This window comes from Balaenoptera physalus (assembly GCF_965194825.1).
Source record: "Balaenoptera physalus genome assembly, chromosome: 10".
Lineage (NCBI taxonomy): Eukaryota > Metazoa > Chordata > Mammalia > Artiodactyla > Balaenopteridae > Balaenoptera > Balaenoptera physalus.
Window position 1 is genome coordinate 81,359,305 of NC_138889.1, and position 16,731 is coordinate 81,376,035.

Genomic DNA, 16,731 nt, shown 5'->3' on the forward strand with positions numbered 1-16,731 from the left:
CTACTCAGAAATCGATATGAAAATTTACTGCTACACACAGAAACATGGATGAATCTCAAAATATCATGCTGAAGTGAAATAAGCCAGATGTAATGGAGATACGATATGATTCCATTGATAGAGACTGCTGAAAAGACTAATATAATCTATAGCGACACTAAGGAGAGCAGCAGTTGCTTAGGACTGGAAGTAGAGATTCTGAGTGGAAAAGAGCTAATGGAAACTTTTGGGGAGTAATGGAAATATTCTATTTCTTGACTGTGATGGTTGCTTGACTGTATACACTTTCCAAAAGTTATTACTACACACTTGAAATGGATGCATTTATTACATATTAATTTCACCTCAATAAATCTGAAAATATCCATTTCTTTAATTTCCAGAAGGCAGAGATAAAAGACTTTTCTCTACCATTTCACACCTAGTTGGCTTCTATATAAATCTACAATTAGATTTCCCAACAAATTGTCAGTGTCTTTCTGTACCTTCCCCTTGGCCCTAGTTCCTATGCCTAGATTGTTACCCTACCTCAACTTTCTCTCTGGGTAGTTTATTCTACAAAATCTTCTTATGCTATTTTTGGATCAAACATAGAGTAACTTTGGGTCACTGGATCTGCAATGGTCATCTGACACTTTAAAGCTATTCTCTTCCTCTGGGTGATTCCTAATTCCATTTCTCATATTCTTTCAGGTTTTCACAACTCCTATTGTTAAAAACAGTAACTCAATTTAGTAATTCAGCTTTGTGGACTTAAACTATTTAGATGATGTGATTAAGACTTTAAAAAAATACATAAATAATTTTACAATAATTGAGGATGGGGAAGGTGGTGCCTGATCTGTCTCATAGAGCCCTGGAGGATAGGTAGGAATTTTTCAGTTTAGGGAATGGGAGTCAGGTGCAGAGGTCATATTAGCCACTGATGAGATAAGGCTTTAAGTAGCATTTGATCTTCTATCTGTTGTAAACAGATAAAAGCTAGAATTAAAAAAAAAAAAAAACACAAGAGAGTCTGGAACATTCTTACTAGAAGAACCTACACAATGTATAGTGTTATGGGATTAAAAAAAAACACTATGTCTATTTTAAATTAAATTTCCAAAATTTATATAATTTATGTGACCTAGATTCTTTATAGTCATTCATGACTTGAAGATTACATTCCTGAGATGTGAATCAGAACTTTGAAGTTTACAATGCCATAAAGGAGCAGACTAGCCATGATGCCATAGCTGAGTAGAAATAGTTTTCTATTTTGTATCTCTCTGTTCACGATTAAAATCCACAATAGAGCATATGTTGGGGGAACATTAGGCTAGGAGCCAACCCTCTTTCTCTATCAGCATAGTAAGAGGAGATAGGTTTCTGCAGTGAGAGGCATTCTCCCCAATAATACTATAAAACATGAGAGTCAGGAGTAATTTTCTACCACAGAAAATAAATATATTAAGCAAGGGAATGTATGCTGAGGCCCTCACCTGCTAAAAATTACTAAACGGCCAAAACAGATGGATCACAGGAGAGAGAAACCTTGTTCATTCCCCGTATGGCAGTCCCATGGACATTCTATGTAATATAAAAAGCCACAGCAACACTATATACGTTCAGGAAGAAGAGCCTTGTGACAGGCATCCATGTTTACTAGCTAGTGTGGTTTAATTTGCCTCTACTGCTTTCTGAAGCTTTCCATTTTAAAATAGCTCCCTTAGAAAACTTAGTCCTAGTTGATAAAACATGCCTTTTAATAATACACCAGAAAAAAGATAAAGTGATTAAAAGCATGTCTCCTGTGATCATGGGTTGGGAGTATGCTTTTTCTTTGAATCACCACACTGTACATGCAAATAAATCATTTTCTAACTTGATACGTGCACAGGGTCATGTATTTTCAAAATGAATTCTAATATTAAATACAGTGGCTATTAAAAAAAGAAAGGAAAACAAATACTGACATGACAGACATTGGTCACTATAGTTGAAGGCCACTTCATCCTACTAAATTTGCACAATAAAATAAACCCAAAAGAGGTCTGAGGTCATGAGAAACAGAAGAATATCTATACCTCTGCTCTGCTTTAAAGATAGTTGCCAATTTTTCTTGGATATTGTTATTTAAATTATTTTTATTTTTGTTTCTGTTTTAAGTGAGGTTTTAGTTGACCTAGTACTGTGATGGTGAAACCGTGCACCTCAAATTGGGACTTGAACCCATGCAGCCGGGACTCGAACCTGGCCAAAACCCACGGTCTTCCAACTGAGATCACACACCTGGTTTCAGGACTTAATGAAGCTCAGGTTCTTAATATCTCCTGGCAGAAAGAATTCAGTGAGAGACAAAGTGATAGGTAAGAAGTGGATTTATTTAGAGAGAAACACACTCCACAGACAGAGTGTGGGCCATCTCAGAAGGTGAGAAAGGCACCAGGCTATGGGGTTGTCAGTTTTTATAGGGGTGGGTAATTTCATAGGCTAAGGAGTGGGAGGAGTATTCCAGCTATTTTGGGAAGGGGCAGGGATTTCCAGGAATTGGGCCACCGCCCACTTTTTGATTCTTATGGTCGGCCTTGGAACTGTCATAGCACCTGTGAGTGTGTCATTTAGCTTGCTGATATGTTACAGTGAGTGTATACTGAGGCTCAAGGTCTAGTGGAAAAAGCTGACTTGTCTGCCATCTTGGATCCATTTGGTTCTAATCAGTTTATGTCATGTCCCCGGACTATGTCATTCTTTCAAAGGTTGTGTCCTGCCCTGTCCCTTCTGTTTCAATGGTAACTATTTAAAATAATCTGTCACCCCCCACCCCACCAACAGCTTACTGTTCCAATATAAGGATTCCAAGACAGCTGCCATGTATAAATAATCTCACTTGATTTGCAAGAGCAACTGCTGCCAAATTTTCTGATCATGATGAATTGCAATGATAATGAGGCAGTGAATGGGAGACAGGTTTATTGTGAGAAATGTTTTGTCACACTGTCCTCAAATTTTGGAAATTCTGCTACAAGCTTCAGAATTAGGAGATAAAGTTACTCTAGTGACTTTAGCAAAGTAATTAATTACTGTGCCCGGCAACAAATAACACTGAACGTTTTCCAGAGAATCATTTCTCTGCTCATTAGCATCTTACCAATGAATTACCTCACAGCTACCTGAATGGAATACTACAGCACATTCTCTCTATAGCATATAAAGATCAGGGTTTCTTATTTTTGGTTTCATGCATAATTAACTGAATCAGAAAATAACTCAGACTAATTCATTCATATGTTTCCCTTCTCACCATCATTTTAGAAATGCTAAGGGCAAAATGTATGACCCCCAAGTCACTTAACTCACTAAAGAAATATTTATAAGCAAGTGTTTAGATAGTCAACAAATTCTGCTGCAAACTAGCAGAAAGAGAAGCCTTTCTGTGTGTGTGGTTCTTTTCTTGTTTGTTTGTTGTTTTAAGACAGTGGGCTAAAAATTCCAGAATCAAGAGATATATGTTATGCTTCAATTACTTTCCTCTTAACTTCCTTGTCTGACCAAGGAGCTGATTTAGAACACATGGTGATTGATGACTCCCCTTCAGCACATCACTGCTCTTCCCAGACATTTCCAATGATGAGCAGAAATCTTGTGTGCAGTCCAACCTAAGGGAATGACTGAATCATTTGGAAGAAACTTAGAAATATATAGAGGTGCTATAACTGATATAAAGTGAAGGGGATATCCTGACATTTTCAGAAAGAGACCTGATCAGGCAACCTTTCAGCCACACCATTTATGTGTTTGAGAGAAGCTGTGAGACAGAAAAAAACACATGCTTTTCTGAAAAAGAGACAGAGGATCAGAATTTATAGCACTTCTATTTTATAAAGAATAATTGTCCCATGCTATAAAGCATGTCAGGTCACTTTCATAATTAAACTGGAAAACGATTTCTCTCTGCCAGAGGATTTGTGCCAGTGACTTGAATCCATACCTCTGACCACTATGTGTCCTTCCTGCATGAAGAAGTCAAGCAATGCTCATCTGTGCACATTAGCGACTCATCTTAGGCTTCTCAGAAGTGCATGACCTTGAAAAATAAAGTTAGCGAAGTGTGACAGAAAAGTAATATTCCACAAACACCAAAGTGGCAGCACATGAAGTGGCACAATTTGAATGAAATAATCACAAGTGAAATTTAGGCATGAGTCAACTTCCTTGGTTTAATGCTTCATTTCTGATGTATATTTTTAAATAGATAAATGTAGACATACTTTCTGAATAAGTGATATAGTTCTCCAATTTTTCCATTCTTTTAGAGAATATCTTTCAGAGGGGAATCCTCTCTTTCCATGGTCAAAGCTTTGACTCTGATATGTACACTTTTTAAATATTTTGCATATGGACATCTCCAGAACATAGTAGAACTGTCATTTAGCTGGAATGGGAGAGTGAAAGTTTTTATCTTTTACTCCTTCATTTTACAGATTCAGTAAGTTGCTTGAATTTGGTTTTGCAGTGAGTTCTTTTGCTTTTCTTTCTTTTTTTTTTTTTTTAATAAAATAACGCTGGTTTAAGATCTCCTAACTGGGAAACACAAAAGTTTTAATTTTGTTAAATATGCACGGATTTTTTTTCTACCTTACAGAAGTCAGCAGATAGTATTTTAAGTGGTATATACCACTACAATCAAAGGAGAAATTCTGCTTATAACTTACTCTCTACTTCGGAATCCTAAGACTCAAACTGGAGAGAGTTAAGAACTGGCCAGCCCCAAAGTCTAATTCATACTAACTGAACTTCACTTAAGGCTGTGGTAAAAAAACAGAATGCCTTCAGATGACACCAGGGCCAGACTCCAAATTTTGGCAAACACATTGCTGACCTTGAGCAAGAATCAATTACCCAGATGATCTTAGTCGTGCGTGTGTGTGTGTGCGTGTGTGCGTGTGTGTGTGTGTGTGTGTGCGTGCGTGCGTGCGTGTGTGTGTGTGTGTACCTGAAAAGGACAGTTGGAAGAAAATTAGGGAAGTCTGAGTTAGACTGATTATTATGTACTACTAAGTGTTAGGTGTGAAAAATGGTATTATGATTACACAGAAGAATGTCTTTGAGATTGCCTGCCATTGTAGCCAAGGTTGAAGTGTCATTCTGACAACATCCAGTCAAATGTGTGGGTTTACTCATTCTGAAGAAAGGAAAAAAACCCAACAAGTATTTAACGCAAAATATCATTGTGCTTAACTTTTTTGTCTGATGTCTTGTATAAATGATCAGTTTCTTCATAATCAAATCAATTCAGTCGTGATTTTTAGTCTTATATACTTATCCAATTCAATAAATGAATAAAGTGGATCATGATGGATCAATGCTGCAAGTGTGTCATGAAGCAAAAACTATGATTAGTTTAAGTCTGTGCCCCTTGAACTAATCATAGTTTTCAAATCTAAACCAAGGAAATAAAATAGCCAAATGACCCTGAAGTGTTTAAACTTTGGTTAATGCATTTATTAAAATCAAAACTGAGTCTTTTTCCTTTATGGACTTCTTGGTCAATGTCAGGTCAAGACGGTAAAAAAATGTGTTAATTTCAGGGAAATCAAAGTAAGCAGTTAAGAACAGCACTTGAGGCCTGATATAGTTAGTAGGTTGGAATTAGTTCTAAAACCAGAATCAGAGTCTCTGAAGCAGAAACGAAGTCCCAGAGGCCATGGGAACAGCTCAGGGTCAGGGAACATATGAACGAACCAGGTCTTCAGACAATGTAGGTAAGGAAAAATAACCAGAAGATGAACACACCCCTACCCAATTATCCTAGTGGATGTGCTACTTCTTCACCTAATGCCTACGTTTTAATCAATGTGATTATACTTCTAAATCTCTGAATGCAGCATGATCTCTCACTTATTTGTGCCTCTATACAACATAACAATCTTTCCCTAGGACATAGTTTTTCCTCGTCTTCAGACTTAAATGAAGTTCCAATCTTTCAGGTTTTAGTCTCCATGTTATTTCTGAGCTCCCTTTCCTTTATCTCACTGTGGAGTGGGCGCTCCTCCTCATCTCTATAAGACTGTGTACTTACCTCTATCACAGGACTTTATTACTTTCATTCTTATCCTCAGTCTGTTCACCTGCCTTTCCTTCTGAACTGTGAACTGCATCATGTGGGAGCCATAACTGATTCATCTTTGTATACTTTGCCCACGTCTGATCTATGATATATAATAAATGCAAGAAAACTTAGAATTTTAAACTACATCTCAGAAATGGGCTATCAAGCCATGAAATAGAATGGAGGAACCTTAAATATATATTACTAAGTGAAAACAGACAATATGAAAAGGCTATATATTGTATGATTCCAACTACAATATACGACATGATAGAAAAGGCAAAACTGAAGAGACTATCAAAAGATCAGTGGCTGTCAGGGGTGGGGTTGGGGGATGAATAGGTAGAGCACAGAGGATTTTTAGGGCAGTGAAAATACCCTGTATAATACTATAATGATAAATATATTTGATTATACATCCGTCCAAACCCATTGAATATCACCAGGAGTGAGCCTTAATGTAAACTATGAACTTAAAGTGAAAACTATGAACTTACGGATGAGAGTAAGGTAGGTTTTCGAGTTTGAATTCTACCTATCACTACTATTTTATTCTGTGGGATCCCACAAAAAGCAATAGGAAAATGAGAAAATTTCATAATATAAATAGCTTATGCCCAGTAAATCCTCTTTCAGGCTTCTATATAAATGACTTACATCCTAAGGCTTAGGGAGGGTTGGCCACACAATTTGGGGGCTGCAATGTTAAATGAAAATGCATGGCATCTTGTTAAAAAGAGGGGAATAAAAGTACCATTAAAGCTACTAAAATATATACAGGTGTTTCCTTTCCAAACACATTGTTACTAATAAAACATAATAGGGATAATAGTGATCCATAAATAATAACATAAACTTACAAAACTACAGAAAAAATATTTTTGGTGCCACATTTTTATTTTAAAAGATAAATAATACTACTTTATTAATGTGATACTTTGATCATAAGACTTTTATGGGTGGCTTTCTGCAAAATCATTTTTTGGTCATCAAAATTTACAACTTACTCTCAGTTGATGTATTTGAAAAGAAACAGAGACAGGCTGCGACCTGGAACCGTTTGCTGCAGTGCTTGCACCTGGACAAACATCTCCTCCGGCAACGAAATACAAATAAACTACAAGGCACTAAAAATAACTGCATGCATGCGCAGCTGGGGCAAATTAGGGACAAGATACAAAAAAGACCAAAAAACCCAACTGCCACTTCTGAAGAGCCAGGAGCAAAAGCAGGGTGTCAGCAGCAAAGGCAGGTTACTGTGCATGCCCCCTACACACACCACCACCATAGGGGTGGGCAAACCCCTCCGGCCCGACCCCTGGCTACACCCCTACCCTCACCCCATGTAAGGAACAAGCTCGCCCCCCCCTCTAGGAGCGAGTGAGCAAGCAAGGGAACCTGTTACTTGTTCTCGCTCCTCCCCTGCTGCAGCAGGGGCCTCAAAAAAGCCTGGCCTGAATTTCTTGTCTGGCCTCTTATCAATTTCTATTGATTAAGGAGGCCAAGAACCCTGGTCAGTAACAAAACAACACTTCAAAATAAACTTGTGTGCAATTTACACCTGATGATTCTCATGGATATTGTTTCTAAAAATATTTACTACCTCATGCAAATCAGTTTCTTGTGTTTTTGTATTTAATTTAAACTTTAAATTTATATTATGGCATTATAGTGGTCCTAAAATTTCTTATAAACTGTGAAGCCAAAATTGGATTTATGATTTGTATATACAGATAGTCCCCAATTTACAATGGTTGAGTTTAATATTTTTTGACTTTATGATGGTACGAAAGCAATATGCATTAAATAGAAACCAAACTTCAGGTTTTAAATTGTGATATTTTCCATGGCTAGCAATTCTTGTACATACTCACTTGTGATACTGGGCAGTGGCAGCAAGCTACAGCTCCCAGTCAGCCGTGAGATCATGAAGGTAAACAACCGTAACACCTACAACCATCCTGTACCCCAAAGAACCATTCTGTTTTTCACTTTCAGTATGGTATTCAACAAATTACATGAGATATTCAATACTTTATTACAAAATAGGCTCTGTGTTAGATAATTTTTCCCAGCTGTAGGCTAATTTAAGTGTTCTGAGCATATTTAAGGTAGGCTAGGCTAAGCTATGATATTCAGTATGTTAGGTGTATTAAATACGTTTTCAACTTACAATATTTTCAACTTATGATGGGTTTACTGGGACCTAACCCCATCAAAGGTAGAGGAAGATCTGTAATTCAAAATGCCTGTTTATGAATTCTACTGCTGAATCTTCAATTGTAAGTGCCTGAGGGCTTGAGTTCACCAGTATGGCTATTATTGCCCAATCTATCTACACATATCCACTGGTCACACATATGCTCTATTTCCTACTAGACTTCACTTACAAAACACAAGTTCAAAGATAAAATTATTACAAATTTCAAGACAGCCATATCAGAGCGTAAAACCAATCATGGGGCCCTACTGAGAAAGTGGACCCTATGTGATTGCATAGGACTCAGGCCCATGAAGCTGCCTCTGGTTTTAAGATCAAAGATGGAAAGGGAATTTATGACTATAAATATGAGAGTAGCCTCGAGACCACTGACATGCCTGGACACATATATGAGGAAAGTAAAGCCAAGAGGCCAGTTCCTATGGGTTTACCAAAAGTGGAAGGGAAAGAAAGTTAGCAGAGGACTGCTAGGCCCACCTCAAAGTGAGGCGTTGCTCGGGAGTATTTACTACATTGAAGCAAGAGAGCACCATCACCTGAACTTCCCTACCTCCTAAGCATAGTAACATAGATCGTTAGTAAAACACAATCCTATGAATGGATCAAATATTAAAGAATCGGTTTAGATATTCTTCATCCCTTGGGAAGGAGCTACTGGCTTATTCATTATAAAGTACAAATGAACTCAAGTTTTGGGTCTAATTAGACCCCAAATTATAGGAATAATTTTCCTATATTCTCATTTACAGGTAATTGGCCTAACATACAGTAACTCCTCTAAAATGAATGAGGTAATTCAATCACATGGTGTTAGTATTAAATCAGAAACAATGGTGTTCATTTTTGTGCCTTGTCCTAATATCAGGAACAAGGCAAGGATGTCCAACTCTTATCACTTCTATTCAACATAATACTGGAAGTCCTAGTCAGAGCAAATATACAGGAAAAAGGAATAAAAGGCATCCAAATTGGAAAGGAAGAAGTAAAATTGTCTTTGTTTTTAAATGACGTGATCTTATACATAGAAAATCCTAAAGACTCCATTAAAAAAAAAAACAGGGGCTTCCCTGGTGGCGCAGTGGTTGAGAATCTGCCTGCCAATGCAGGGGACACGGGTTCGAGCCCTGGTCTGGGAAGATCTCACATGCCAAGGAGCAACTGGGCCCGTGAGCCACAATTACTGAGCCTGCGCGTCTGGAGCCTGTGCTCCACGACAAGAGAGGCTGCGATAGTGAGAGGCCCGCGCACCGCAATGAAGAGTGGCCCCCGCTTGCCGCAACTAGAGAAAGCCCTCACACAGAAACGAAGACCCAACACAGCCATAAGTAAATAAATAAATTAATTTTTTAAAAAAAAGAACTAATAAACAAATTCAGGATTTATTTCAAATTCAAGTTGCAGAATACAAAATCAACATACAAAAATCGATTACATTCTATAAACTAATAATAAACTATCTGAAAAGAAAATTATGAATATAACCCATTAGCAATAGCACCAAAAAGAATAAAATACCTAGGAATAAACTTAACTAAGGAGGTAAAAGATGTGTATGCTGAAAACTACAAATATTGATGAAAAAATTAAACAAGATACAAACATATGGAAAGATATCTTATGTTCGTGGGTTGGAAAATTTAATATTGTTGAAATGTCGATACAACCCAAAGTGATCTACAGAGTCAATGCAATTCCTATCAATTCCTAATGGCATTTTTAAAAACACTGTTTTTCCCCCCACGCTCTGAGAGTACTATAGAATATGTCACATTAACTCAAAATCAGTTCCTGGATTATAACAAGAAATAATAATATAAGCCCTTTCCTCTTCATTCACAAGACACTTTGGATTGCTGAAAAACATTTAGTTGTCTTAGGCTAACAAGGTCCTTTTATTCTTCAGCTTCATAACCAAGCAAAATGTTTTCATAGGATCACAAATAGATTTATCTTTTTCTCTCTTCCTCCCTCCCTCCTTTCCTTCCTCTTTTTATCTCTTTCTTTCTTAATGATTTATTATTTTCAAAATTTTGCACTGTGTCAGTGTTTTCCAAAATCTGCCTATGGAACTCAAATTCATTCATTGATAAATGTTTATTAGACATTGTATTAGATTCCTAGGGCTACTGTTAACAAAGTACCACAACCTGGGTGACATAAAACAACAGCAACTTACTGTATCATAGTTATGGAGGCTAGAAATCTGAAATAAGATGTTGGCAGACCAGTACTCTTGTGAAAACTGTAGTGGAATATTTCTGTATTTCTTCCTAGCTTCTGGTAGTTTGTTGGCAATATTTGTCCCTTTTTTTTTTGGCTTGTAGAACTATCACTCTAATCCTTTGTCTTTACATGGCATTCTCCATGGGTCTTCACAATATTTTCCCCCTGTGTGTCCATCTCTCTGTCCAAGTTTCCCCTTTTTATATGCACATCAGGCCTACTGAAGTCAGGAATTCAACGTCATTTTAATGAAGTCACATTCTGAGGTACTGGGGGCCATGACTTAATTACCTTTTGTGTTGGGGACACAGTCCAACCCATAATAAGCACCAATTATGTTCCAGATACTTTTCTGATGTCAGACATAGAGTGGTGAAAACACAGAATCACTGATATTTAAGGAGTTTCATTCTAGAGGAGGACGTATGAGTAAATAAATACAGAAAGGAGTTATATGATATCAGGTAGTATTGAGTTATAAGGAAAAACAGAAAGCAGAAAAGAGCATAGGGAGTGTGATCCGAGTAGGAGGTATTTTATATGAGTTTTAGAAAAGGATTCTCCAAAGGATTCTCCAAATGTCACCGAAGAGGTGACATTTTAAAAGGAATTCAAAAAAATGAGGGACTAGCCATCCAAGTACCAGGTAGAAGAGTACTCTAGGCACAGAACATATCATGTGCAAACACCTTGAAATTGGAGAGTACCTGGCATGACTGAAGAACAGCAAGTAGCCCAAGTGTGGCTGGCAGAGGAAGCGAGTAAAAGAATGGTAGCATATGGGGGTCACAAATGCCAATAAGATGGCCAGAGAAGTATGTGAAAATGTTCCTAGATATAAGAAGAATGTATGACAAAATTAAACTTACATGTATACCTGTGTAACTTCCTGTTTTAATTCAACTCTCTATTAAACTCACTTGTCAACATAACTTCTGTTCTTGCCACTCTGTGTTTACTATTTAAAATACCTCCAACATTTTATTTCCCTAATATGCTTCACTCGCCTTAACCTAGTACAATTATTTCAATAATTCAATTTTTCTTTGAATTATAGTAAATAATGTGTTTTTTTTTTCTATTTCTCTAACTTTGATAACATTTCCTACTTTTTCTTTTCAAATTTGAGCATCCCTTCAAATTTCAGTCTGATGTACTGGCCTTTATTTCTTTATACTCAGTTCAATGGAAAGCTCAGCAAATCATATTATTTTAATATCTACTTTTATGCATAAAGTTCTGGATTTTAAATTTTAAAAACTCAGGGTCTCCTTTATACCTACTTATAATTCCCACTATTGGAATAATTCACTTAGATACCCTAAAAAATTCAAACTCAAGTTGCAAAGGCCCATCTTTTTCAAAAGAAAATTTAGATTTACTTCCCTAGTGATATTCCCATTTATTTCTTAGATGCTATTATTCAGTCTCACCTACTTGCTATTCATCCATGTCACTTTGATTTTTCCTTGTTCCCCTTTATTCCTTTTCTCATCAAAACTTATTAATTTCTTTATTCAAAGTACTGCTCTATCATATAAAACTTCCTATCAATTGATGTAGTCGCTCACAGAAACTGAATAATATAACTTTGCATGTGAATTATCTCAACAACTCTATGAAGGCTGATATTATTTTTACTTTAGAGATAAGTAATACCTTTATATGTATCTATATAGTAGATAACTTACTCAAAGTTGCAGGAACCTCTAGTGGAACTTAAGTACCATTCAAATCCAGAGTTCTTTCCTAGATACATTCTGCCTATATCAAACCCAACTACTAAGTTAAAGGGTAGTTAATAACAGGAGGGCTGACTTCCTCTTTGACTAATATTTGTGGTAGAGTTTAGATGCAGGAAATAAATGACCTTTTAACAATATCATTTCAAGCTGTTCCTTTTACTCCATTTGACCTTTGTAAGGTCAGTAATGGTATGTCTTTTCGTGCCTTATTTTAGTAACTTGGATATTCCCTCATTTTGTTCTTAATCTGGCTTCTAGATAATGATTTGTCAATTTCCTTTTTGTCTTTTTGAATAACCAAATTTCAGGTTATTGATTTTTTTCTACTGAGTTTTTAACAGCTTTATTGAAAGATAATTGACACACCATACATTCACACATTTACAGTGTAAATTCAAGATTTTTTTGCACTATATTCACAGAGTTGTACAATGACAATCAAAAACATTTTCATTGTAGCAAAAAGAAATGCCAGATCTTTAGCTATCACCTCCCAATTTCCCCTGCCTCCCCCAGCCCTAGGTAACCCCAATCTACTTTCTCTATACATAGATTTTGCCCATTCTGGACAATTCATATAAATGGAATCACATGGTACATGTACTTTTGTGACTAACTTCTTTCACTTAGCATAATATTTTCCAGATTCATCCATACTGTAGTGTATATCAGTACTTCATTCATTTTGTATGTTACTTAAAATATTAAGTATGCATTAATTCTCTTATATGCAAGCTGAAGGACTGAGATTACAGAAAGTATGACTTACCCAGTGTCAAACAGTAAATGGTAAATGGTGAAACTGGGTTATGAAACTAAGACTGTCCCAAGTTTATTCTACTTGCCTGAGTTGCTTAAGCATAATGATGGTAAAGAGTATTCTCCTTGAAGAAATTATTTTTACTTTCCATTTTATACTTATACTTTCCATTTTATACCTGATTAGACCAAGACACAGGGAGGTAAAGTATCTTGCCCAAAGTCAGACATCTGGATAGTAGAGAATTAGACTGACTCCAGAGCCCCAGCTCACTCAAAACCCAAGTTTGCTGCTCAGGACACAGTGGCAGAAGAAACTAACTTTTACCGAAAATCCAAAGAGGCATTCAGTTTGGAGAGAAAAAGTAATATTCATGCAACAAAGAAAGAAAATTTAAAAAGGGGGTTGGAAGTCAGGAGTTAATAACTGAATGTAGGAGGGAGTACCTTCTTGTTTAAAAATTAAAGCATGATCCTATGGTAAGGAGACCACATTCAACCCCATTTCAAAGATTTACATGAAAGAAGAGAGAAATTCCCAAGTCCCTTGTAGCAGCATGACTTTATGACTCTGTGAGCATCACCTCTACTTTTTGAGAATATACAATCATTTCATAATTTTTATTTTCTTGAAATCTATATTTTCTGTCTCAGCTTGAGATAAATGCTCTAAGTTATTTGCATAAGAACAACAAGGAATGAACAGATGGCTTTTTGACTAAGTGTCTACTGTCTTCTGAATGTAGATATAATTCATCATTATGTATGGCCTCTTACAGAAGCTACAAAACAATACAAATTCAAAAGAAAAACACAGTCCCTGAATACAACATAGGTGTTAAAATTACTGAATTAGATCAAATAGATATTTAAAGTTGGATAGATATTCTAAGAAGATACTGAGGAAAACTGCAAGGTGCAGAAATATATGCATAGTGTGATATTCATGTAAATTGGAACAATTCACCGAAAAATATTTGCCTGTGAATAAACATGTGTGGAACAAAGGCATAAAACATGAATGGAAAAGATATACTCTACTGTCAGGTTCTTAAGTCGCATCTAGAAAAGGACTCTGAGGAGGTATAAAGAAGACTTAAACTCTACACGTATTATTTTATCTCTTAAAGAAAATATCTTGAGTAAACATGGCAAAAAAATTGAAATGTGTTAGTATTTTGATAACAAATATATGTAGTTAAAAGGTCTATCACTGGATACAGTGATTTAACTCCTGGGAATTTATACCATAAAAATAAAAGTGTCAATGCAACAATACTGAAATGACTCAATATGTCATATCAATACCATGTAATCAATTTTTAAAATATCAGATGCCCTTGGAATGATTTCCATAAGAAATCATGATTTCCATATTGAGGAAGAAAAGCCAAAGTCAGACACGTATGTATATATTTTCTGTAAAACTATCATGGCAAAAAATACCTGTGTAAGAAAATGTGTAAAGAATTAAATTAACACAGAGCACAAGGGGTGGGGTGTGTGTGTAAATAGATTATTTAAGACACCCAGGAAACAAGAGGGAGTCATAATTCAGACCTCAACTATTAACTGCAATTTTACACCTCCCCTGTTTTTTTCTTATGGGGTCTAACTGAGGTGAAATACCAGAACTGAAAAAAAAAAAAAAAAAAAATCTTCAGAAAAGACACATATTGAAGACATGTATCATTTGTTAACTTCCAAGTTGATTATTTATACCAATGTCTTTTATTTAAAAAGAGAAGCTTGTAAAGTAAATCTAAATGTGTGTTAGCTAATTAAAATTAACATACTCACTTCATATTATAGTGTCTCTGCAAAAATTAATCTAAGACTTATACAGCAACTAATGCACATTAATAATAGTAATAATAATAATGAGAAGGAGGAAGAGGAGACGAAGACAATGTTTCCTATCAGAAATTCAAGCCAGTAGACAGCAGAGCCCAAATCAATGAGCAGAGTACTGACACTTTATCTGGCCATTACAAATACAAGACAGTGAGGGTGAAGGAGAACAGGTGTGTAGCAAGTGGAAAACGATGTGATGCATGACCGTGGTGCCAACCACTGCATGATACCCCAGGAAGACACGTAGCAGGCTGTTCTGCAGGTGCGGTCACTTGGCCCATGGAAATTTTCCATGTGGACAACAAAGAGAAACCATTCCTACCTGGAAAGGGGAAGAGGAGGAATGCATTTGCTTAGCTCGCTCCCATTTCCTGTCTGCCACTGTTCAATGTCCACTCCATAGGGAATGAACTCCTCTGCACTTCAGGGTTGCATCAGAAGCCTTCTTTAGTATAAGATATGGTATGTCAGATCTGATCCCCTGAATCTGAAGCAGAGGGAGAGCAGAGTGGGTGGAACACAAAGGGAAAGAATAAGAACGAGAGCAAGAGCAGGAAGGGATAGTTGAGGGAATCGGAGAAAGCACACAAAGACCCTGTCCACTACAACCAGCTGGAGTTAAAATACAAACACAGACTGCAGTTAATCTAGGAAAGAGTGATTGGAAACATTGCCTTTGGCAGACATAGTTTATTTCCATAAAGTAATAACAAAATAAACGTAGCCAATTTCATTTGGGACCATGAAATGTATTACTTAAAGAGTAAGAAAAACTCCTCAACAGAGAAAAGGAAATCTCTCAAATAGATCTGATGTAAAGAGGCCAAATGGTTATAACCTGTTTATTCAAAGTTTAACAGTGTATTCTAGTGAATTAAAGAGAATGTTTTCACTAAAAAAAAAATCAGACCTAAGAATTTTTAAAAATGTATTTTAATATGAGACATGTAGTCTACTACTATTGGGTTGGCCAAAATGTTCATTCAGGTTTTTCCATAAGATGTTACTTTTTGGCCAACCCAATATTTTAAAAGAAAGTCTATTACCAAAAACAGATGATATTATTTCAGAACAAGAGGGCCTTGCTCTCTCGATTCAGTGGCACTTCATTTTACCACACCAGCAAAAGTGGGCTTAAAGTATGATTCAATTTAATTCTCTCTGGATTATACTATGCTTTGCAATATTTTTTAGGCAGAATAATAGCATGTTCAAAGACCTCATGGCTAGGAAGAAGTTGACACATTCAAAGAACGGAAATAAAACAGTATGGCTTGATAATATATAGACTCTATCAATGGCTTTGGTTATTACTTTAAAAGAGAGAAGCTAATAAAATATATATATGACAAAGACTATTGGCTGCTACGTCTATTAGAGCGTGGTAAGAGTGGAAGCTTGGAGATGATTCCAAAGAACTACCTCCCAAGAATCTGTGCCACAGCAGGAGGTAGCCCTCATCCAAATGAGTGGTTGATGTGGAGATGCAAAGGCAGCATCCCTTTTCCGTAAGTCAGTACAATTCTGAAGGGCCATTCCAACGTCATATTCCCCCTGAGATTAGTTGAAGACTTTGTGGCATACGCTTCACAATTGTATTTTTCCTGTGCCACATCCTAATTTTTTCCTTCCCCGACAGGTATTATTCTAGAAACACTTGCGATCACATGTACATGCACATACCATTGTAAAGTCCATTTCCAGGAAACAGATAAAAGTCATAGATTTTGTTCAATTTCAATAAATAAACTAAATACACATTTCTTCACCAGTCCTATCTAAGGCCACTACTATAAAACAAAATCTGAATATCCTGGGAATTTGATGATTCTAAGCAT

At 36.3% G+C, this 16,731-nt stretch overlaps 2 long non-coding RNA genes across 2 annotated transcripts in view; both read right to left on the reverse strand.

The window, feature by feature from the left end:
• The window catches only part of LOC309667809, a 154,850-nt gene extending 141,658 nt beyond the window's left edge, over positions 1–13,192 (reverse strand). Inside the window, exon 1 of the long non-coding RNA XR_014267973.1 lies at positions 9,352–13,192. This is a non-coding gene — a long non-coding RNA (uncharacterized lncRNA). The remainder of the gene's footprint in view (positions 1–9,351) is intronic.
• Positions 1–16,731, reverse strand: part of LOC309667810 — a 481,076-nt gene that overhangs the window by 217,791 nt on the left and 246,554 nt on the right. The window lies entirely within an intron of this gene.